Consider the following 24,562-nt stretch of genomic DNA (forward strand, 5'->3'; position numbering starts at 1 on the left):
AATTGTTTATACAGTGGTATTCCACAGTGTGAGAAAAGTACCTACTGTTGTCCATCTCATGTTGGCTGCCCTTTGCTTTCACTAGATGCTTCCTTGAACCTTTTTGTTATGACGTGAAGAAAGAAGAGGTTTCTTGTGGACATGGGAGTTGCCTTTTTCTTTTTTTCTAATCAGAGAGGAATGATGAGCAATGAAAGGGTCTTAGCCCTCTTTCCCATGGGTAGTGCCCATGCTCATGTCTCCAGTTGGTGCAGATAACTAAGGATTCGGTCAAAATTTTCTATGAATAGGTCTGAATCTTAGATCAAGTTGGGGCACAACAACCCCATGCAATGACATAGACTGGGGGAAGAGTGGCTGGAAAGCTGCCTGGTGGAAAAGGACCTCGGGGTGCTGATTGATAGCTGGCTGAACATGAGCCAGCAGTGTGCCAAGAAAGGCCAACAGCATCCTGGCTTGTATGCAAAACAGTGTGGCCAGCGGGACCAGAGCAGTGACTGTCCCCCTGCACTGGGCACTGGTGAGGCCGCACCTCGAATCCTGGGTTCAGCTCTGGGCCCCTCGCTGCAGGAGGGACGTAGAGGGGCTGGAGCGTGTCCAGAGACGGGCAGCGGGGCTGGGGAAGGGGCTGGAGCACAAGTCTGGTGGGGAGCGGCTGAGGGAACTGGGGGTGCTTAGTCTGGAGAAAAGGAAGCTCAGAGGGGACCTTATTGCTCTCTACAATTACCTGTCAGGGGCTGTAGGCAGGTGGGAGTTGGTCTCCTCTTCCAAGTAACAAGTGACAGGACAAGAGGAATTTGTTTCAAGTTGTGCAAGGGGAGGTTCAGATTGGATAATAGGAACAATTTCTTCACTGGAAGGGTGCTGAAGCACTGGAACAGGCTGCCCAGGGAGGTGGTTGAGTCACCATCCCTGAAGGTATTTACAAAACATGTAGATGCGGTGCTCAGGGACATGGTTTAGTGGAGGACTTGGCAGCCCTGGGTTAACAGTTGGGCTTGTGATCTCAAAGGTCTTTTCCAACCTGAATGGTTCTATGATTCTAAGTTCTCTCACCAGTGAATAAAGGTGATAGCAGAAGATTCCTTTTCCTGCTTGCCCACTACCTTCTCTGTCTGAATACTACTAGGCCAATATCTAACCAAGAAGCTCAGTTTAATCTCTTGAGCTCATGGCCACTTAGCAGACATCATGCTATAAATAAGAATATTGATTCCCACTCTCGCAGCATGAAGCACATAGAGAGGATACAATCTAGCTCAAACATACTAGTGCTTAATCAAATTAATTGTCTCACATTTATTAGTACCAACACAGGAATTTTCAGATATCCATGTAAGTGTTGTGTAGAAACAATTTCACTGAACAAGGCCATAGCTGGAAAGAAAAAGTGCCCACAGAGGATGTATTCACAGGTATCTTCTCAGGTGCAATGAGTATCTGGAGTGAGTATGGCTTGAGTTTTACTGCACTTTCTCTTTGGTGTGAATGATGGTAGCAAAAGCCCTGGTCAGTATAGGGGTGAATATCAGCATGGTGGGCAAAGTCGCTACTGAAATTATGGTCGGTTTGTGGACAGTTCGAAAGTATGTAACTGAAATTAACTCATCAGGTCAATTAGGCAAAGAAATAATTAACACATCAGAGAATGGCACAAGGGGAAATTCCTGGCAGGGAGGAGTCTGTAAGGAACCAGAGGGTTTCACTGCACAGGGCTCTCCCCTATAGCTATTTGCCTTTATGGAACCACAACTTTCTCAACAAGGGCCTCCCACAGGGGAAAAAAAAAATCTTCCTTTTGTAACAGACCTCAAAATAATTCAAGCTGTCTGCCAGTAATTAAATCCATTACATTAGCAACAGGTGGTGAAGCTGTAATTTTTTCACATCTGTTATCATTTTCATGAGTCAGTATGCATTCATCACAAGAGCTGTGTAAAACCACAGAGCACAGAGAGCTGGGCTGATGGCTGTCATCCAGCCAGCCGCTGTGCTCACTCCTGTAGTTATCTGAAGAGCGGAGCAGAGGGGATGTGAGAATATGTGGTAGGCAGGAAGGGGTTTGGGCAGGATCCCAAAGGGTAGGAAGGCGGGGATTTAAAAGAGTGAAGAGTTTCATACATTCTTATTAGACTGAAAGAGGAAGGGGAGGATGAGAAAGAAAAAGGAAACCTGGGTTTTATCCAGAGCATTACCTTGATATCTGTTTCAATTCCCTGCTATACCACAGACTTTCTCTGTGGCATAGAGCATGTTTCTTGGTCAGTCTGGTTTATTAAATTTAAAAACTAAAATCCCTGGGAAATTTTATAGTCACTGAGGACCACAAACATAGAACAGTTCACATGCCTGTTAATGAATTTTTCCCGGTCTCCAAAACACAATGCATTTGTGCAAACTGGCTGTTGGGAATGGTGTACCATGGTGAAGGGGGCTGTGTAGGTTTCAAGATGAATTCTGGATAATGAAGAGAATGAAAAGAAAGCTTCTTTTAATGCAAAGAACATGGGTAGTGGCTGCAGTTCTGGGTTGATCTGGACTACAGCTGGTTGTACATACTGCTCCTGTATGAGAGTAGAAAGGCATCCTGCTGCCAATATATGCTGTGTCCTCACGTAAGCTTTGAAGAGTAGCTACAGCTCATTTTGCTGGACTTCCAGATGCTGGACTTCCCAAGAACATTTTCCATGTCTTTTCCACCTTCCTCCAAACCTCACTTTTTCTTTGACTCAGAAGAGAAAAGTTCTGTAATTTCACAGAGCTGTCTTTTCCCTTTCTGAATATTGAGACTAAGTATGTATGGAGAAGTGAGAGAAGTTCATGATCAATTTACTTTCATCAACAGTGACACAAGGTTTCAAATTATGTTTAGGACGTGCTGCCTTTATACCTCTCCTCAAAGACTAGTATCTTCTCCAGTAACTCCTTGCATGGCAGTATTGAGGATACTATTATTGCATTGAGCTACTCTTTTGTGGTCAGTAAATTCAGTTCACTTAATCCTTAAAAAAAGTTTAGAACAAAAAGTATATAACATTGAGTCATTTTTGGAGGAATTTCTTTAACTGTGTCTTCTTCCATGACAATGAATAGATTACTGTGATTCTTTTCAAAGAATCATCATTTTACTCTGCCAGACTTTGAACTAACAAAATTTTGCAGGTTGTTTAATGTTAATGACTATCATTAAACTGAGGTTATTTGGTTGAGATCCATTGTGAGGGGCAGGGTTTACCCAGCAGGTCTTGGCCTTGCTAGAAATTTTCCCATGGGCAGAGCCACACATCATTCTATTCCTACCTGCGTCCTGGTGGAGTTCTGTCACTAGAGACTCTCATGTGGCCAAAAGACCATCAATCAGGGACCACATCTTCTTCTCAATGAATAGAATTAAACATACACATGAAATTAATAACATTTGAACTGTCTAAACCTCCAAACAACTATTGCAGAGTTCTGGATAGGGATAGAAATGGATGCTGATGCCGTTAGATCAGGCATCCTTCCTGCCCTCCTCCTCCTCTATTTCACATCTTTGATTTTGCCTGGTCTTGGAGCCAAGCTTGCAGGAGAGTGTTATGCTTGCGGACGACTGTGGAGACACTGTCACAGTCTCCTCTTCTGAACTTGAGAAGGCCCCACCGTGCATAAAAATCCCTGTGTCTGCTGTCATCCTGCTCAGCTCTTTCAGATACACCAACAACCCAGTCAGCCCCTGCCATCAGTGCAGTCAGGCTCACAGCTCAGCCATTCCTGCCCAAAGGCATCTGAGATCTGCCTGAGGCTCCCATGGACACCAGAGCATCACCCCAGCTCCTGGTGTGAGTGCCATCTCCAGCAGCGGCTCACACTGACTCATCTGCCAGGGCAGCAGCAGGGCCCCTAGGCAGCCACCTCCTGGTATGCCAAGCAGAAAATGACCAACAGAAAGGCAGGACTCCCTGATACCCTGTTCCCTCTTTCCTAGAAACTGGATAACTAGCCCTTAATTTGTGGGACAGAGTTTGCCCACAGGAGGCTGGTCATGATTCAGGTACTGTTCTTCACTGAAATCATTAATGTCAGTGCTTCGTGTGATGCCATTGACTGATACAGAGAGTCTCTAGCTTTGCAAGGGAATGAACCAAAGCAGATTCACTGGTCTTTGGGAAGGGTAATTTATTTGTGAGGTTTAGCAGTGTTATCTGACTATTTGTCTTCAAAGGCTGTATGGTGGAGGCAGTCTTCCTGGGAAATCATTACATGTTGTTCAGTGATTCACTGACTGCTGGCCAGAGCACTGTTTGTAACTGATTTACCTGAATCCTTTTCAAATCTTTCCCTCTATTAATGTTTCAGCAGTTCCTTTCCTTTGTAAATTTGTGGTAGTTATGTGTTACTCAAGATGATTGTATGAAAATGGTTTCAAACACAATGATTACATATTGAGCAGATGAGCTGTCTCGGGTTTATGTCACAGCCCATCTGCCTGTTTTAAACAGGCTTCCTGCATCGTGCCATTTCCTCTTCATCCGGCAGGCAGTAAAAAAGACTGCTCGCATGTAGCATCTTCATTCCGTGTGACCTTTCCAGAGTGTTATTTCACATGCATACTTCAAAGTTTGCATTTCCTTCTGCAAATGTAATTTGAATCTCATTCTATTTTGGCAGCAGGTGCCATTGCAAGAAAAGCTTTTCCTTCTTTATTCCACTACCGTTAGTGTGAAGGCTGAAGTATGACTTGTCAGCTGGAGATGCTGCAACCTGAGGTAAGATCAGGGCACATACTTCAAGGCTGGATCCCACAGAGATCTGAATTGTAGTGAAAGTGGGAAACGTATAGATTTTGGCCCTCTGCTCAGCACTGAAGGACATATATACTGGAATTTGGACTGGGGTCGGACTAAAAGTTAAAACAGAGTTTGATCTAGGTACCTTTTATCAGGCTTCCATCCACTGTGAGTACTTAAAATTAAAGTATTTTCCCTACAGGTTTTTTATTAAAATCCCTCCTATTCAGCCTAGTCTGCATGAACGCGTTGCATTATGATGAACAAGCCACAAGGTGTCAATACAGCGCAGCAGATTCCTGGTAAGGTATTGCTACTACACCCTCGTTTGACTGTTAATACAATTAAAACCTGCCTTCTGGTGGATTATTTGAATAGCTAATCGCAAAAATTCCAGTTAGATCCCATCATTTGTACCTGATTTCTTTAATCAATGAAGTCCTCTCATGCTATGAATGGGGGTGGGAGCGTGGGGATTAGTATAAATGCCTGAAGTAACAAATGTGTGTGACAAGCCGCAAGCTACAGGCTACAAATACTGTAGCACTGTGGTTTAGAAGGAAAAGATGACAAAGTGACATGTTAGACTGGTGGAGGTGAATTAAATTTTGTCAAAATATGAGAAGTGACCATAAGCAAGAGATGCAACGTGAATTAATTAACTCTTCACAGTTAAGTGTCAAAATATCTAGATGAACTGGTGCCTGCGCTCATTTTTAAGAGGCGTAATGACTAGTGAGACAAGGTAAAGATGGAAAAGCAATGTTAAAGGGTTCCATTCTGTCTCTTTTGGGCACAGATCTTTTCGTGTCATTAGATATAAAAACAAATGCCTCAAAAGAGTCGGAGCTAAAGCCGAGGTCTGAATTACAAAGGACATGGAAGCAATTTGGTTTTGTACCCCAACAGGGGGTTAGGATCTAGGGAAAAAGGGCCTGTTAGAAATGAGAATGAAAAGCTGTTAGGAAAATGACTCCTGGAATTGTGAATATTATCTCTTTGAAGTATGCGTTAATGGGTTTTGGTTAAGAATTTTCAAAGGAGTTAAGAACTTGGCTCCCATTGAATGTCAGTGGCTTTTGGACACTTCACTGCCATAGTCTGCTTTGAAAATCCCAGCTTAGAATATTAATTTTAATGTATCTTTTCCACTGCAGTAGGAGGGAGCAGATCCATGACAGAGAGATGAACAGAGAAGCTACAAAAGAAAATAAGTTTCTTTGTATTAAAATCTTTCTTTATAAACTATTGTACTTTACCTAATCTACTCAGTCAAGTACAGAAGTATATATAAAAAGTGGCTGAGCAGAGGGTATTACATTACATGACATCTTTCACTTGTGTTAATGACTCTCTGTATTGTGCTTTGCACAAAGTGGAGGGCACTGGCTAGCAGATAAAACTGAAAAAAAAAAAATATCCTTGGCTATATGTCTTAAAAGGACAAAGGGAAGATGGAGCCTGTTTATGCAAAGAGCTGGTTTTCTCAGGTTCTAAACCAGCTGTGACACCATGCCGTCCTTTGAGAGATATTTTATTGGGCAACAGATCAGTGTTGGAGGTCAAAAGAGCAACAGCAATAGATGCATCATGTTCCCAGGAGCTCCCTGGGGGCAGGTTGGGACAATAGTTAGAAAAACTGCAAAGTCTGTGGGAATAAAACTCTTGCTGTTCCTGTGCTTCTCTTTCTGCATTTCTTTTTCATATCATATATCTTAACGTGAGGAAAGACCAGTGCATGATACCAGTGTGATGGTGAATAAAATGCTACGGGACGGCTTTAAGCTCGTTGGAATGAAAATATGTTGAAAAGGTAATTTTGCATATCAATGGTAGCAACTAAAAGCAATGGATGGAAAAACCAGCAGAGAAACACAACTGCTAGTCCCATGTCAGACCTTACTGTGAGAGATTTGATCTTCAAGTGGAGACAAGAGAATATCCTTGCTCCCCTTCGGTGGTCTAGTGGCATTGTGGGTTTTAAACAGTCATTTTATCTCTCCTCAAAGGAAAACAAATCTGAGCATTTTCTTTCTTGGAATAAACTGGGGAAAAACTAAAATAGATTACCAGTGATGTTGATACAATGCTGTAGTTGCTTCATGAACCTTTGTTCTAGCATATAAAAAAGCCCTAGCTTTTAGTTGGTGGTCTGTTCCTGAATTTTGGTGACAATGTGGTGGTCTTAAGTTTATCGTGCAGTGTTTGGTACTGTTTTTTTTTAAAATTGCTGTTATGCTGAAGACAGGATAATTGGGTGTGCTGTTAGGAGGATTTAAGTAAAGAAGTGAGGTTGACCGGCAGCTCATTTTAGGAATGGGAGAATTAATGTTAAAAAAAGAACCACGTACAAGAGCTGGGATACAAGAAAGTCCCAGTGAATATGTGATTTCCAACAGAAGTTTGTCACTTCCAGATTTTCACCATTTCTACCAATCTAAATATCAAAAGGCGTTTTTTAAATAAAAAAATCTCAAGCCCACAATAACCCATACTATGAGTGAGGCGCTTGTTCCCAGACAAGAGCCCAAATCAAAGGCTTAGATCTGTGTAAATCCAAAATGATGGTCTGTACATACCCAACAAATTCCTCTCCTGACAGATGCACAGGTTTCCCTGTGTGTATCCCAGTCAACCTGTCACCAACCCCATCTGTTCTCTCTGCCTCGTGAAAAATTAATACTGCTTCACAGCAGAGAAAGCATTGAGCACATAGCACCACTTGTTTGGGTTTTGACTACTTTTTATCCAGCCTGGACCAAGGAAGCCATTTTGTGAGACGATGAGGCTGAGCTTCCTTCTAAGCAGTTACTAAGACTGTAACATGGCCAAGAGACAGAAACTGTAAGTATTACCTGAGTATCAGTAAGGGGGTTACAACCCAGCAGAAGTGAGAACAGTTCCTAACTAAAAAAAAAAAACCAAAAAACCCCAAAAAAAGCCACCACCAAAAAAAAAAAAAACCCCACAACACAGGTAAGAATCTGGTGGTGTATCTTAATTACCTGCTGTAGCCAACCTGGTCTGTGTTTTGTCACTTGAAGCATACCTAAAATTTGTTCATGTTTGTCCACAAAAAAGATTTACCCTGCAGGATGTTGATCAGTCTCCTCCATATTTTCCAGGGCTGCTCAGTATATTCTTAACCTTGATAACTAATACGTGAGCATTAGTAGTTTTATTACTATTATGCCTGGGAGCCATTTCCTGGACTCTGATTTTATTTTCTGGGCTGTGAACAGAAAGTGGGAGCTCCTGCCATGCTGCATTTACAGTCTCAGAGATAACACATGGGTCCATGCAGCTGGGGGATCATGTGGAAATCATAAGCCAATGTTTGATCAACATAGATAGTAACAGCCCTAGTGTATAAGCAATCTTAACTGCCATCAAACCTCTGGTTGGGAAAGCAGAGCTTCAGGGAAGGAAGATGTTGTTACGGCTTTGTTGCTTCATTGAGCCACATCGGCCATATGGAAGCAAAGCACAAGGCTACTTGTGAGGAAACCTCACAGCTAGGTAACCAGAAGGCACGCTGGATCTACCATCCATGAGGTGTGTTAGTGGCTTTCCTGGCTCAGTGCTCAGGTCCGTTGCATCTTGATAGAACAGACTTTCTATTGAAACAATAGATTATGAAGTGGAGAATTTCCCAACTTGCTACTACAGATACTATCTTGGTGCCCTTCAGTATTTAACAGGAGTTAGCAACGAGGAAATGATTTAACTCCCACCATAACTAGCCACTCCAGACTCCGAATCATCCTAGGCTTCCCCCAGCTTGGAGTGTTTGTCCAAAGAACGTGCTCTCTCAAAGCAAGGCACTTTAAATTCTGTAGGCTGCTTTCTTCCCAGATTTTAATGTTTTGGCAATTCAGCCAAGCATAGATTGGATGTGGGTGGCACTATTCACTGTGTGAATCATAGAAGGAGGTTCAGAAGCACATTGTCTTCTGCTTAATGATGTTACCCAAATTGTAACCTTAAGATCCTAGAGGTTTTCTTGCAGCAAAGCCACTTGTATGACTTTGTGTTTGTCTGCGTCTGTAGACAAACTTCACGAGAAAGGGGCTGCTTATGATTTCTTTCCATTCATACTCTTTCACAGGCATTTTCTACAATGCCTGACTTACAGCATATTTTATAGCTTCAGTGCGGAGTAGTCTTCAGACACACCTGTGAATCATCCCTGTGGCTAGTAAAGATAACTAAATATAGAACCAGATTTAGGGAATGAGTATTTGCTGTTGGTTGCATCTCAGCGCAGCCTTTGATACCACTGCATATAGCATAACTCCTCTCAAATTGGCAAGAGGACTGTGAAGGTAACTCACTTACTTAATTTGTCTGTATTATGAATAGTTAGTGCACTTACCATCTTCCTCTTAGCCTGAGGTTCCTCCAAGGTGTATTCTGAGTACCTACAGTTAGAACTGATTATTCCTTAATTTCCTTGCTTTAAAATGGCATTTTTCTTGAGTTTATTTCTTCTTCCTGTTAAAACAGTGTTTCCTGTAAGAAACTTGAATCCCCACTGCTTTACTACTGGTGCAGTCGTTGCTGGCTGTGCAGCATAGATCTGAAGCACTATCGACTTGCCATTCCTGCCAGTCACACAACACTGAAGCGTATGGGGATATGAGCCAGTCTAGCAAGCAGGGATATAGACCAAGGTGATGCTGCAAAGGGTAGGAGAAGTAAACAGAGGGATAAAAAGCATTTTTACTGTTATCTGCAATTATATATAGACAATATAGCATATACACAATATTTTGAGGGTATATAATTTTAAAATTCTTGCTACAGTTTGGAACAGCTAGTTAAAGTTGGGGAGAATAGCTCTTTGCAAGTGCTTTTGAAACACAGCACTTACTTTGCAACCTGCTGGTTGTACATAGCACTGTGACCTGAGCGCATGGCACCTTGGCCTCCTGGCCACAAGTAAAATGATCAAAAATTGTTGTTCCTGAAGGCATCCTTCAGAACTCTGCCAGACTTGGTGTCATTGACCATGAGTCACAAATCTGATAATGCAATTTAAGATATTGAATCATATCCTCAACTTGTGATTCATTGTGGGATTTAAATGCCATAAGCGGTGTCCTGGACTCTATTTCAATATATATGAGTTCAGATACCCTTCCAAAATAAGCAAGTGACTAAGAGCCATAAATTCAGTTCACCTCAACCACTAATAGTGCCCAGAAAGATTATCTTTTATCTTTTCTGGCAAGGACAAGGTAATAAACATTCCAGTACATACTAGCCCGCCCCCCTCAGTTCTCCTCCCTAGTTTGCTCTGAGGGTGCCAAAATGAAATTTTCAGCATCTCCAGGGGAGTTAATTCTGTTTCAGGCAAAGAGAGGTAAAGTGACCTTACAGCTTTCATTAACCAGTGTGATGACTCCATTTCTTGAGGCACAACCTGTGGATAATTGTGTTTGTGGCAAAGCGCATGGAAGAATCAGGTGATGTGCAGCACCTGAAGAAAAGAGGACATCTCCAGAGCAGATCTGACAAAGCACGCTGCACATATACATGGAGGAAGAACTGCCTTCATCTTCTGGGAGTATAATGCTATTTGCTGGAAAGCAACTGTTGCCTGTTAGATGCAGTGCCTCTTTCAGAGAAATACTTTTTAAGTTTTCTTCATCAGTGCACACCAACTCTGCCTCCCACCACAAAGAGTCTTTCATGGTTTGGCATTGATACAACCATCGTTTTGAATGGATGATCTCTTACTAAAGTTCAACGACTCTGGGGCTTGTGGTCAACAATATATAAACTAAAAATCATGGCTTGTTGAGTCTGCCACTGTCACTGAATACCTTCTGCTGGATAAACTGTGTAGCTGCTCCGCGTAGTTCCTGTGAGTTGTTTTTATGTAAGCTTGTTTATTTTCAATAGACTCTCAGAATACTGTATGCCCTCAGGACAGAGATTCCCACATTGCTATTTCCTCTTCTAACAGTTCCAGTAATGGCTCCCAATCACTCAACTCTGTATGCAGATGCTGAGTACAAGCGTTCTGCTAATTTCAGCAAGTCACTTTGACAGAGGACCCATTTCTCAAACAGCAAACAAGCCGAAGGTCAAAGGTGGACACTCGCATCCAAAATGAGTTCACCTGTACATACCAGTAAGTCTCAGAGAACATTCATAAGCCAGGGAGAAGCCATTACTTGACTTCCCACACAATACTGTGAACTTGATAGTTGCAGAGTTGTTTCAAGTGCCCTCAGCACTATTGCATTATAACAATGTGGGGTTTTTTTTAGAATTGAAAATTGATCTTGACCATATTCCAACACTGACATATAAATGTAGAGATTTTTTGGAAGAAATCTGAGCAAAATCATGTGGCACCTGGATTGTGAAGTAAAGGAATATCCTTGCTAAAAGAAAATTTATTTTTTTATTCAATGACTTATATTTGTAATCTGTTCTTGCATCTGCTTACATAATTGTTTTATATTAATTGGTTATTAAGACCCATTAATGAAATACAGTAGTTGATACAAAGAGCCAAATCTGCTGGATGTGAATGTGATTAAAGACTAAACATTGAAGCTGCAGTTACTCCTTCTTTTATAAGTGATCTAAGGTATAATTTCATTGGCTTTACAACAGTTACTCTCAATTTACACATGTGGCTGTGAATGGAGAGTCAAGCACAGCAAACATTAAGCATGACTTAAACAAACAAAACCAAATAAACCTAACAGACATCTCCAAAACACAGTATGAAGATTAATAAGAACTGCCTGAATGAAAGCAAAATTTCATTTCAGCCCAACCGGTACCTTTCATGTTATCAAACTACATACAGTGTCTGATCATTTTAAAACAGGAAGTAAAGAGAGTTTATAGTATATATTAGCAAGGAGAAAGCAAATTCATGGGTGTCAGCATCAAAGCAGCTTAGAAAGGAAATCTTGATTACATTTGCTTTTGAACAAATGCAGACAGAACAGTCTGTCAGTCCCTGAGAACGAAATGCCCTGGTTGCAGTGTCTATCATCACAGTAGGTGCTGGGCTCATATAGGATATATTTTGTGAAAAAAAACCTGCAGAGATAATGGAATTGCCAGAAGATCTGTGTAACAAGAGGTTTCAGCACCAGAGGGGTGACTAATCGCCATGTCATGTGCAGGACCTAAATGGAAAGGATTAAAGTATGCTCTCAAAAAGTGAGCATCAGTACCAAGAGGAATTTGGGGAATACAGAAAGTATTAACAATGAGCTCACATCAATCGTGCATGGCTCCAGAAAGCACACTGATGTCAAGCAAAAATGTCATCCAAGGAGCAGGGTTTGACTGGTATAGAATAGGTGAGCCTGTACAGCGCATCAAAGCCCACAGGAAAACTCCCTGAAAAGGAATGGAAAAGGCATTTCTGTTTCTGAATAATGTTCTGAAAACACACCAGGAGGACAGTAACATCACACCTTATTTAATGAGGGATGGAGACATTCACCAAGGGTCCTGGCAGAGCAGCCTTTCGCTGGAGCCAAGTGCAGTACTGCCAGATTTGGGAGCCAGGGCTGGAAATTGTCCCTGTGGTTCAGTATGTCCAAAAGTAGCACATCAGAGATATGGTAATTAACATAATAATTTTTTTCTCACAGTATGAGTAATAACTGTTTAGTTGCCTTTCCAGGAGTCTTACCTGCAATTAGCTGCCTGAAATGTTGATCTATAAATAACTGTCACAAGGAGCTTTCTGACCAAGAGTCTCAAAGTGCTGAAAGGCAGGTGAATGGAGGCTGGCTTAGGCTGTCCTTAGGCAGTGCTGACAGGTGAAACACTTCAGAAGAAAAAAAAAAAGATTACAGAGTGAAATACGGAGAGTCCAAAAGGCTCGAACTAAAGTTACACCCATTTCTCAAGTTAGTTATACAGTGTTATGCAGCTCTTAAAATCCAGAGTTCCTGTTCAGGGTAAAAACTGTAAAATTAAAGTCAACAAGTGAGAGAGTGAGCGAGCTGGAAGTGCAGCATGCTGGTGGCCCTTCTCCCACTGCTCTCCCTTTCCTCCATGAAGTACCTGGTCCAGGTCTAATGCAATGCTACCAATTCCTTTCCATTAGTGGCAGCTGGCACCCACTAAGGTCCTGCACACCGTGGGGTTTCTTTCCTGCCTACTCTTGATTAATTTCCTTTTCCACTTGCGTTAACATTATTTTTCTGAGAATTGAATCTAGGGAAAATGTCTTGCGTTATATTGCATATTTTCTTAAATTTCATCCAAAGTTCGTATCAGCATACCACGGGTATTTCTTTTTCCTTGTGATTCTCAATTTCAGTGAGTGTAACAGGATTTCAGTCGACTTGCATTTGATCTAGACATTTTTCTATGCCTTCCCAAAAGTATTGGGAATATGGCACAAACCCCCAAGTCACTATTGTCAATATTTACTATGTGTTCTGATGCAAAGTATGTCTGTGAAAGCCTCAGTTAAGCTTTGCTCTCTGGCATATGCTCAGTTTTAAAGACAGGATTAAGTTCAGGCTATCAAGATGGAATTAAGGAAATACTAACTATGGGCTCAGGTGGTGCCAAGGCACAGACCATGCCGCAATACAAAATTCACAAAAAACCTGCAGAATTTCATGCACAACTCTGAGCCATGCTGTTACGGCTTTTGAAGTTAGAAGATAGGCAAGATATCACTTGTCTCTTGTACTTTTAAACATTTCCTTTTGCTTACTTTTAGATTAGCTACTTCATTTCAAAGGACAGATGGATTAAATTATGAATTTGACTTTTTTTTTTTTGCATCTCTAACTTGACAAAGCAATTCTCAGTTTCAGCATCAAATTCTTCTGCCTAACAAAATAATTCACTGCAAACGATTTAATGACCTGAGACAACATTGTAAGATAGTAAAAATGGCTTTTAAAAATACCATGTAGTGTTCTGTCTCCCAAAAGATTACAACAGGATGTGTTTGACAGCCTTGGTTTATAAAATCATTCTGGTAAGAGTTATATGTACAAGAATTGTCAAACTTGGTGTTACTAGAGGTCAATTTTCACATTCTCACTTAACACAAGTGTAAAATATAGGTGACAAATTTCATTGTAGCCTGACAGTTTGAGATGTGCGGTAGATATAATATCAAAAGTATGTCTTAAGCTAAAAGTGGCATTTTGAACATTTCTCAACTGAATACACATCCTTCACAATGTTTTGATCTTTTTGTAGCAGGACATGAAAAATGTACACCAGAAAGCTGCCTCATGCTCTAACAAGCTATTTTGTATGAGCCGAAGATTTTAAATGCTGCATTCTTTGTTGTTTTGAATCAGTGCAGTGATAGAAACAAGCCTTGAGAGAGTTCTGGCAGATTCTAGGACAAAGAAAGGTTCAAGAAACTATAAAAATTCATAGCCTTCTATGTTAGTAGTTCTAGTCTCTCCCTTTTTTCCCCTCTTGCATTATATTCTGCCCTGTTAAATGCTCACATGGTTCATGCTCAGCCTTACCTGTATTCATGTTCAGGATGGTGCTCTAGTTACCTAGAGAATCGTGAAATCTGCTGAATTCTCCGATAGAAGTGATCTGAATAGTTGGCCTCGTGTAGTCTTTGCGTGCCGTATCTCCATAAGCTCCCCAGGAACTGTGAAATATAATGGTGAATAGATACCTTCCCTTTGAGCCTCTTTCAAGACAATGCCATTGTGTGAGGCTAAGGGAAACTGCATCGCTGGCAGCAGTGACTTACAGATAAAATTCAGTAACTTCAGCTTTACTGTATAAAAGATAAGATGCACAAGTGTGTATACACACACACACATATATTTATTCTAAAGATCCCAGAATTCCTGACACAATTAATTACCTGCCATATTCTGAATGGTTATGACTTGGACAACAATACCTTTGCTGCAGAAGTTTAATATAAGAATGAAGAATATATTTCCAGGGACAGTTAAAAAAAGATGTTTGATATTTCACCTCATGGCTAGATAGAAATAATGCTGGTGCCCAAATTCCAAAATCTTTTTAAAGTTCTAAAGGGACAGAAACTTAAAATCAGTTTGTACAGCAGCATGGTACTCTGTTATATCCCACATATTACATTATTACTAGGAAACTGTGAAGAATCTATGATTCGCCTTTTTTTTTTGTGGTGGTGTTTTTGTATCATTTCCCCTCTTATGAATGTATTCCAAAAATACAGGGGAAGGTTTGATTCTAGTAAAATAAAATTAAATGCCTGAATTTGAGGGGAAACTACATCAGGGGCAGTTGCAGTTGGACTAGATGATCATTGCAGGTCCCTTCCAACTGAAATAGTCTATTCTAACAAATTATTTTACTGGCTGGTCAGTCAAACCTTTACAGTCCATAAGCATTTGTGATGGCTCATGGTAACCCTGAGAAAGGAGATCACTTTGTACTAGCGATCATTAGGGAGGCTGGAGATACAGACTCAGTAGGCATTTTTCTTACCTGCCCTGCCTGTGTGGATATTGCACTTAGGTCAATTAAAATTCAGTTGCTTGGGAGACAGAGAGACTGAAGTGTTGTTATCCACACAGGCGGACAGCAAGGACCAAGGAGATAGATTTCCGATGCCCTGGACAGTCAAACTCACTTTCCATCTAGCTAATGGAAATTAGATGGGAAAGGACATGAGAAGGTGTTTCTATCTTGAACGAAAAGGTGGATGCAGTGAGTCTCTTCCAGAGAGGCATGTGGTTCTATGAAGGCTTCAGTCCAGCAGCAACAAAGGATTGCGGCAGCCTTAATGGAGCCAGTTACACTGGGAGGTTTAGGGACTGTGTCTGGCCAGTAAGGGCAGACCTGGAGGCAGGCACACCTACAAGTGTCTGTGCTGTGAGGCACCAGTTGTAAATAAAGTAACTCTCTTGTCTAGATTATTACTGGATATCGTTAAAACATCTACCATCTGGGAAGGATTTTTTTTTTTTAATTATCTTTTTTTAACTGCAGTCTGAAGTTGTCCATTAAAACTTTTCAGCTATGCTATTAATTACAGTATGTGGCAGCAATATTTACGTTGTGTTACATGTATTTTTCAGAGAGGAAAAGAAACCAGATGATCCAACAGAGCAGTGCAGTCATCTCTCCCCAGCAAGCATCACTGCTTCAAGATTGCATGTCCTCAGAGAGCGTTAGTGACCATCGTTCAAGTGTAAGGCAGTGGCTAAGCAAAATCTTTTAATTATGAATCTTAAGAGCAAAGCAAACTTTACAAGCTAATATTTGTAGCTAGTATCTTTACAGATGAGGAAGAAGAAGAAGAAGAAATAAGATCATACTGACATTTCTTCAACATGTGTTTGCTAAATGAATCATTTTTCTTCACACTTCTTTAAAAAAGGCTCATTACCACATCCCGTTTTCACATTCAAAAAAAAAAGTGAATCATAGAACCTTCTCTTCTGCAGCACATAGATGGGCTATTAATACTTAGAAGACTGTTTTTCTATTTTTCTGGAAAATTACTTATATTAATTATCAGGTTTTCTCAAAAGAAAACAGGTTTCTTAGCCATTCACTGAGAAATATCTCACTACGGTGCAACACAAAGAGTCTTTTTGCCAGCAAGCCTTCTCCCACATTAGCCACTGAAGCAGCTAAAAACTATTCCTTCCCAGCAGCCCATCTTATTTATTACTATCAGCTGAAGAAAGCTCTGTGCAGTAGACTAAAAAGTTCATTGCGTTTTTCATTCTGAGCATTTTTTTCTGGTTCTGTGCAGCTGCCAACCTGTCTGCTCTCCCAAACATTATGGGACTCTGACAACTTCTAATGATGACAAAGTAATTCAGTACTGTCTGTGTTTATTCCTGCAGGAGTACACTGCTTTAGCAGAAGCACATTTGCAATATGCATGACCTCTGCTCTCCTTAATAATTCTTTTTGTCAAAATGAAGAGACAAGGCAGCATTTTTAATAGGAGATGTATTAACTGCTGCATCTTCCTGATTTAGGAACTTGTAAAAAGAATCTCAGATTTATTTAATGCAGTCTAAAATGTATTCTTTACATAAAGCTCCCAAACAAATCAGAGAAGTCCTAGAGGGCTAATTTATTCAAGAGGTGATGGCTAAAGGTGGAGCTGATTTCAGTCGGGATCGTGGGTCTGAGCTGCTCTCAAAGGAAACACAAACACTAGTACAAAACTGAGACTTCTAGAAATATTGGCTGAGATCCACAGGACCACCATGCCTACAACAGGAGGGGAAGAAAAGTTTCCTCAGCATTATGTTTGTCTTTCTGTACTTCTGGGGCTGAGCAGTTCATTACTGATGTAACGTAGAGTAGCCCCAGGACAGTTCTGACTCTCCATGGTTCCCTAGACATTATGAGTGGCCAAAAAAACCTGAAGAACTGAGTATCAACCAGCATTAACCACAATAAGTCGGATAAAGATGCAGGCTAAAAGCGTCATACTACTGAGTGGTACATGCTAGCAAATAATGACCTCTTAATAACACTTACCTGCCATTAAGAAACAGTCTGGTTCAACTGTGTTTTACATGCCCACCTTAGCCACAGAAGGACAAGAATATGGCTTTGCTGTCGTGAGTGTTTAGGGCAGCTTTTCTCATCTTCAGCTCCATTCCCTGAAGATTTCTGTCATCATTTGAAAAAGTACCTTTTCTGTCTTGTGATTGAAAAACAGAAATGCTGAAAAAAAAATATACCATTTTTCTTATTTCTGCATTTTCAAATTTGGTGAGCATCACAGTTCCTAATGGAGCACAAGCTGAAATGACTCTCATCTGTCTATTCATCCAAGCAGCAGCATCGTTCATTCTTTGAGCATGAATGCAGCCTCCTGCACTAAAGCAATACAGTTGGTTTGCTCTGCATCACAGAAAAGTCATATTTATTCAGATATTTATTTATTCAGGCAAATGACTGGTAGAATTAAACTGAGAGGATCAAATACAGATCTAGAGCCTGCAAAGCACTCCTTAATCAAGAATAGCCTCAATTTGAGTTCAAACAATGGTTTTAAAATTATTTGTTAATGAATTATTTTTAAAGAGTGCTATTGATAAAAAGATAAAAACTGAAAAAATAGCCCTGAACACATTTCTAATTTTTAGGGAAGCCCTAACTGAAGACCCAAGCTGCTGTAGCCTGTCAGACCCTGTTTCCTTAAAACACTCTGAGTAGACTTCACATAAAAGCATTTTCAAGTTTGGAGGGTTACATATTGAGTTCTGAGCTGAACTTTCTTGTGCAGACTTACCACAAATTACCATCCTGGGTAGTGGGTTTCAGAACAAAAGGGGAAAAACTCCCCACACACATCCTGAACAATCAAATGCTTTTGTGTTCAAAAGGAACTGCAGTTTTTTAGCAACTAACGCTGTTTAAAGAAGCACGGGCTAATAGTGAAAATAATGTCTGCAGTCTCGTTACACAAGCAAGTTTTTTAGTTGTTGCTATTGGAAGACAAGTACCAGCATACTACCTCTTAAATCATCTGGAAAAATGTATTTCTTGGCTTTTTTTCCATTGGATGAAATGTTGTTTAAAATAGAGAAAACAGTTCTACTTCCTTACATGTTTTTAGTGTGTCTTCAGGGCATTGCTATTTATTTTGCAAGGTCAGAGAAACTGTATGTTATTCATTTCACTGAATTTTTGAAGTATGGCCTAGCAACTATCAATTAAAGTGACTGATTGATGAAAGTGCATAATACTTTTGTCTGTCGTAGGCTACAGTTACTGATATTTCAGAACTATTTGCTTTTACAACAGTTCTCTGCTTGGTTGTTTTGCTTAATTACAGCTTTAGAGGCAGTGGACTTCAAAAAAAATTCTAAAATGCAAAAAAGGGTCCAGATTAAAAAGTAACAGCTGAGTGAGAATGATTATAAAACTAATGAAAATAACTAAAAGCCAAAACGTCAATTGCAGTTTTCTCTAATTGCCATATAGCAGTGAAGTGGATTTCTGAATTAAAATATCTCCAGGGGTTTGATACCTGTGCATTGTCTTGGTGGCTGCACATTGAAAAATGGATTTAGTTAGTCTTTTGGCCAGGTTGTATGTGTGATGGAGAACTACTGAGCCAATTTTTAATGGAAGACTGGGATGGTCATGTAACCTGCATTTCAGATTTTTTATACATTTTGTCTTGCTTTCATTGCCCTCACAGACATATCCAGATTGCCATCCTTCTGTATTTGTTCATCCAAACCTGCACCCCAGTTACTATGTTCAGGTTCACTGTCTCAGAACTGTGACTAATAGAGGACAAGGGGCCAGTCAGGAGACAAGGACTTGCTGGGGCATTTCGGGGAAAGCAGTCTCAGCATAATTTCATGGTGCACATCTGGCAGATATGGTCACTGCTTCCCTTGCAGCAAGTTCCCCTTTTACACCCTCTGATGTGGATAGTTTGAACCATTATTTTAAGACCTATTTCTATGTCTCTTCCCCATCCCCACTGCCAATAGCCTCCCCACTCTATACTATCTGAAAAGTTCATAAAATTATGTTATATATACAATTTATATATGTTATGTTATATATGCATATAGGGATGTATCATGATCATGTTTCAATAAAGCCATGCTCTGGTTTGACTGGGATAACAGCAGCCCAACCCTGCCCTACAGCCAACCGCAGGTACATTATGCTGGCTCTGGACTCCTTGAAGAGATGCAGCCCGTATTATAACCAGGAACTACTGCATTGCTGCAGATCGCTGAGCCTTAGGGGCTGTATGTCCTATTCATGCCTATAAAACTGCATTATGTACAGCAGCCAAACCGGCTGCTGAAGCTAGAATTACCCTGATCTACAGATGCAATAGGCTTTTTCTACAGTTACAGTCTTCTAAACATCTGTACAGACACTGTATTTGGAGGCTCATAGTTGGTGAAAAGATGAAACAGAGTACAGTTGACATAAAACTTTCAACATAAAATGAGCTTATGTTATTAGCTACAACAGACTCTCTCCAATATCTGGCAACTCCTGTTCGGCCACTGCAGTGCAAGGGCAAATAAGCCAGATGAAATGAGAGGCTGTACTGATGTAAACCCAGTAGCCTCTCCAACAACAGCCTTGCAGCAGCAGTCCTGCCTTCTCCTGAGAAATTCAACTCAGTTAAGATGTTTGAAAAGTATAGCCAGTGTAAAGCTAATTTTAGAACTTCCACGGTTTAACCTCTGTAAGCCGGTCTAATGACTAACTGTGCTACCATTTATGCTGAACACTTAATCAAAAGCAATTTCAGATTATTTACACCAGTAGTTCAGACCATGAAGGAGGTGATGGGCCAGCATTCCAGCAGTGATATGTGAAGCTGCCTAGAAGCTGTGGGTTCTGTCCTCCAATTCCACAAAGCAGACTGAGCAGCAAGGTGTGAGAGGAAAACCCCCAGATCTGGCTTACATCCATAAGGTTGCAAAACATCTAGAATAGGTAAAGGAACAGATAGGTGGCAGGAGAGCAGGAAACATCCAGATGCTGAAAATTCCATATTTTAGTGTGAATAGTATAATGCACAGAAAAAGAGGCAGACTGATAGGGATAGAGAGATGGAAGGGAGCCTGTACAAAGTACAGAGCAATGAAAAACCATACCAAAACCAAGACTAAGTTGTTCTAAAAGATGCACTGTGTCTGTTCAACAGCAGAGCTACTCAAATGCCACAAGATATGGAAAGTATCTATGTGTAGCTTTGGTATTAATCCGTGCATTTTAACATCAAGACAGATTTTTCAAGTCTGCATCGGTTTTGCGCTGAAGCTCATAGCATTTGCCCAGTGCATGGCTAAATAAGTGTTTACATGTTCTTTCAAAATAATTGTGCTGTCTTGTGTATTCTATGCCCTGTATTAGCATATGAACATAAACCAGCTGACAACATTGTGATCTATTGGAAGAAGGTTTCTCAGATATTCCTAATGATGCATTGTTTACTATTCGAAAGAATTTTCACTGTTGTGTTGGATTTCTAGATAGCCAAATAATTAAGTAGAAGAATAAGTTTGAAAAAAAAAATAGCCCAGAATAACCTGCAAACATTAAAGTACCGCAAACTATCAAACAAAAATACAGGTTTCAGATGCATTGCAAAAGAAAGGTGCTGAGAATTTTATTTTTTTTTCCATATTCTTTTTCCCCTATTAACTAAAAGAGAACAAAATTTCTATGCAGGTTTCAAAGCCGGACGTCTTTCACAGGACATATGATTTCAGGAATCTGGGCATCCTTTTCATTTTCACAAAAACTACGAGCATCTACAATTGTTTTCAGTGGCAAATACGAATAACCTGCATCTCTGAAACTCAAGCTAAAGCTCGTGGCAACTGGAGTAGGACCAATGGGAAGTAATAGCTGTGGATATGCAGACTAAAGGAATTAGTGCTGAGGACCTAACACCATGCTCTACACGTCTTACTTAAAGTTAAGTGCAGCCTGGTCCTGCGGACTGAGTGCTGGTTGGAATACATCAGGTGCCCTCCCGGAGCCCCTTTCTGCTCTACCTGTACTCAGAAGGAACCCAGGCCACGCACTCCAAGACCACCATGGAGAGAGAACCAGGACACAGCTGGTCAAGGTGAGCAGAAGCCCTGCTTCAAGAGCACGTTCTTGATCCAAATGGAAATAGTCTTGTAGATTCATCTAATATCTCTGTAAACTGGAGACATTTTCAGACTTTTCAGAACTTGGAACAACCTTGCTTTGGCCCTTCTGGTTTGCATTTACACACAGCAAACCTGGCCCATAGTCTTCACTCCTAAATCTCTGTGCTTCTTTGTGGACTCTCAGCTCCCACTGATTCCAGAAAGTACTGATATCTCAGAAAACCAGTTGCTTTAAGCCTGTGGAGAAAATGATGCATTACCTTAATACCCTTAACATTTCATAAATGATAACAGCAGAGTCCACTAGGGATTCGGTGCATTTGTAACACTTTTCCTTAGTGCAATATTTAAATTGAAAGTTACTACAAAAACTACTGCTGGACTGTTGGTTGTGCGGTATTTTGATGGATTCAGGTAAGATTTAGATTTAGAGAGATCAAACGGCGAAAAGATGCCCATGTAATCTAAACTATGATTGTTGAGCAGAACAATATACGAGCAGTAAAGCTGTAAGAGGAAAAACAGAGGTGGTGTTTTTTTCCCTTACTAGAACCAGTAGTGTGGGACTAGAATGGGGCAAGAAACTTATCGATCAGTTCAGTATTCACACACGGAACCAAAGAAAAAAGAAAATACTCTTTTCATGACATGGAGCAAAATTTCATGACAAACATGCTTTTATCACCTTGAACTTCCTTGAAGGCATACGATTCATGTTATGAAGACAAAAGAGAGCAATAAAAGCAGTTATCACTAAGACAGCCAGTCGTGGGATTGTGAACAGGACCCTCTGCCCAGAGGCAGTGGTGACGGGTGCCGCCATCCCTCCCTGCTCCTCGCAGCCTCCAGTCAAGCGCGCCTGTACCTGCATGAAATGGTGGCGAGGAAAAAAGCCAATTCAGACTGAGGAATTTTGCAGGTTATAGCACAGTGTCAGCAGTCTAAGCACATAACAACTGTTGTTGCTTGCTGGCCTGGGAACAATAAATCACTGTCCAGCTCCACATTTGTTCCACAACCCTATACAAGGCCACTGCTAGCCTGGATAAACAGATCCATCAGCAGTTTCCATGAGGCACATCCTCTGCTCCAGCTGAGGCGAACACGTATGCTTGAGCTGGAGTCCTATCAACAGCAGAGGTGGTTAACACAGCAATGTAGAAGAGGCTGAAGAATAACAAAATGCTCTTTATTTCACCCCCGTGCCTGTGCCCCACACTCTGATCCACACTAGTCAGCCTTTGCAGCAAGCCTCAAAAAAGAGCAGAAAGTTTTTGGCCCACGTAGAATTGCAGTCCCATTTAGGGTTGGGTTTGGTTTTTTTTTCTCTGATGGCACCCAGCTAAAATGTCCAAGATGCAAACTACCACCACAGTAGTTAAACCTCCATAACTCAGCAAGTGATACCCTGACAGTGAACAGAATAGCAAAGAAACAAAATGTCTAACTACACCACTTCCTTACACAAACAGCTGGGTAAAGGAGCAATTTACCAGTCTGCAATGGATCCTGGGTTTTCTCTTAGCTAATTGCGAAGAGGCTTGCTGGTACACATGCCATGTCATGGACCAGCTATATGCAGGCGCCTAAGCTGTTAAAGGAAATTCCTATACATAGAAATCAACAGCTTCAAGCTGCCAAGACTAGTCACATTTTGGGTGCATACTGCTTGACAATGTGAACAATGCAACAGCGATTCATTGTCACAGGAAATTCTGAGTCCACATCTCTTGCATTAAATAACTTATTTTGTCATTATTTCTAGCTAGCAAAATAAATGAACATCAAGTTAAATGACTTCTGAGCCAAAAACTTGCACTTAAGTATCTTTTTTTGGTAAAGTCTGGAAACCTTCAGTGAAAAACAACTATTTGTCTGTCCAGCATCTTCTGAGGAAGACCATTTTCCTGCACATGCCAAACTGGCTTAACACAGTGAGGAGCTGATGAACCCTAAAAGAACAGAACATCTTGTTCATTTACATACAGTAAACATGTTTCATCCAAGTGCAGTTGTGAAATAGTTTTGAAATCCTTCTTTCATTGCAGTTTGGAGACTGTTGGCTAACAAGACTCCCAGAAGGTTTTATTGTCTCTTGTTTACATGGGAGTATCAAATGTCAAAAAAAATGTTTTGGGAAGATCATTTGTCTTTTGTTTCCTGAGCGCTTCATTTCCATTGAACTACTATTTCTAAGATTAAGCATCAGGCACCTTCAGGATCCATCCCGTATAAACGTGCACTTTAAAGGAAGGCATGCGTGAAGTCTGGCACACATAATGATAGTCTGTGTTTATCACCACAGTCTAGATAAAATTTAGAAGCTGGAAACACGGCTGTCTAGCAGTCATGATTCTGTCTGCATTTATCTGGCACTAGCTTCCCTTGCTCTTTCTTTTGATTCATTCTGTCTTGTCTTCTCCAAATATTTCCTTAGATTGAGTACCTATAGTGCTAATGCCTGGCATGCTGAGTAATTCTAATTCTGGCCACTTATGGGAGGGAGTAGGTGCTGAGGCTGTGCGAGACTTCACAGAATCAAGTGCAAAAGACAAAACTGGTACAGACTGTAAAATCAGCATAGCAACAGTAAACCAAGCTTCTATGAAAAGCTGTCTTGGAGAAAAATCTGTGTATGTCAGGGAGCGAGTCTCAAAGTTTTCCAGGGACAAATGCTGCAGAGCTGTCCAGGTGGTAACGCATGACCAAAGGGGAAAAAAACCCAACCAAACAAACCAAAAACAAATCAGAGCTGAGAAGATTAGGTATTAAACTTTTACTTTGAAACCAGAGTTTGATTTTTAAATAGCTGTAAGTGTAACAAGCTTAGTGGTCTCTCCTTGGTCGCTGGTGGTTAGGGGGATCCACAGAGTCAAACCTCACAGGGGCACAGCTCTGACACAACCGGCAGCCGTGGCACGAGGGTCCCCAGCCTGCACCACCGTAGCTGCAGGGCACCTTCACTGCCACAAAACAGCAAAACAAGCCGCGTGCACTCAGCAGACAGAGCTGGCTGGTGGAAAACTCTCTCAGTTCACAAGAATTCAACAACTGACCCAATGCAGCTCTCAAAATACTTCATGCTACCTTTTCTCAATGAACTGCTTTGCTGAGAGACCGTGATAACCCGTGGACACTGATAAATGCAGCGTGTGAAATGGGCACACACAGGACCTGGTCAGACAGAGGCCACCT

The sequence above is a fragment of the Falco peregrinus genome, chromosome 12 (assembly GCF_023634155.1).
Source record: "Falco peregrinus isolate bFalPer1 chromosome 12, bFalPer1.pri, whole genome shotgun sequence".
In the NCBI taxonomy this organism is placed as follows: domain Eukaryota; kingdom Metazoa; phylum Chordata; class Aves; order Falconiformes; family Falconidae; genus Falco; species Falco peregrinus.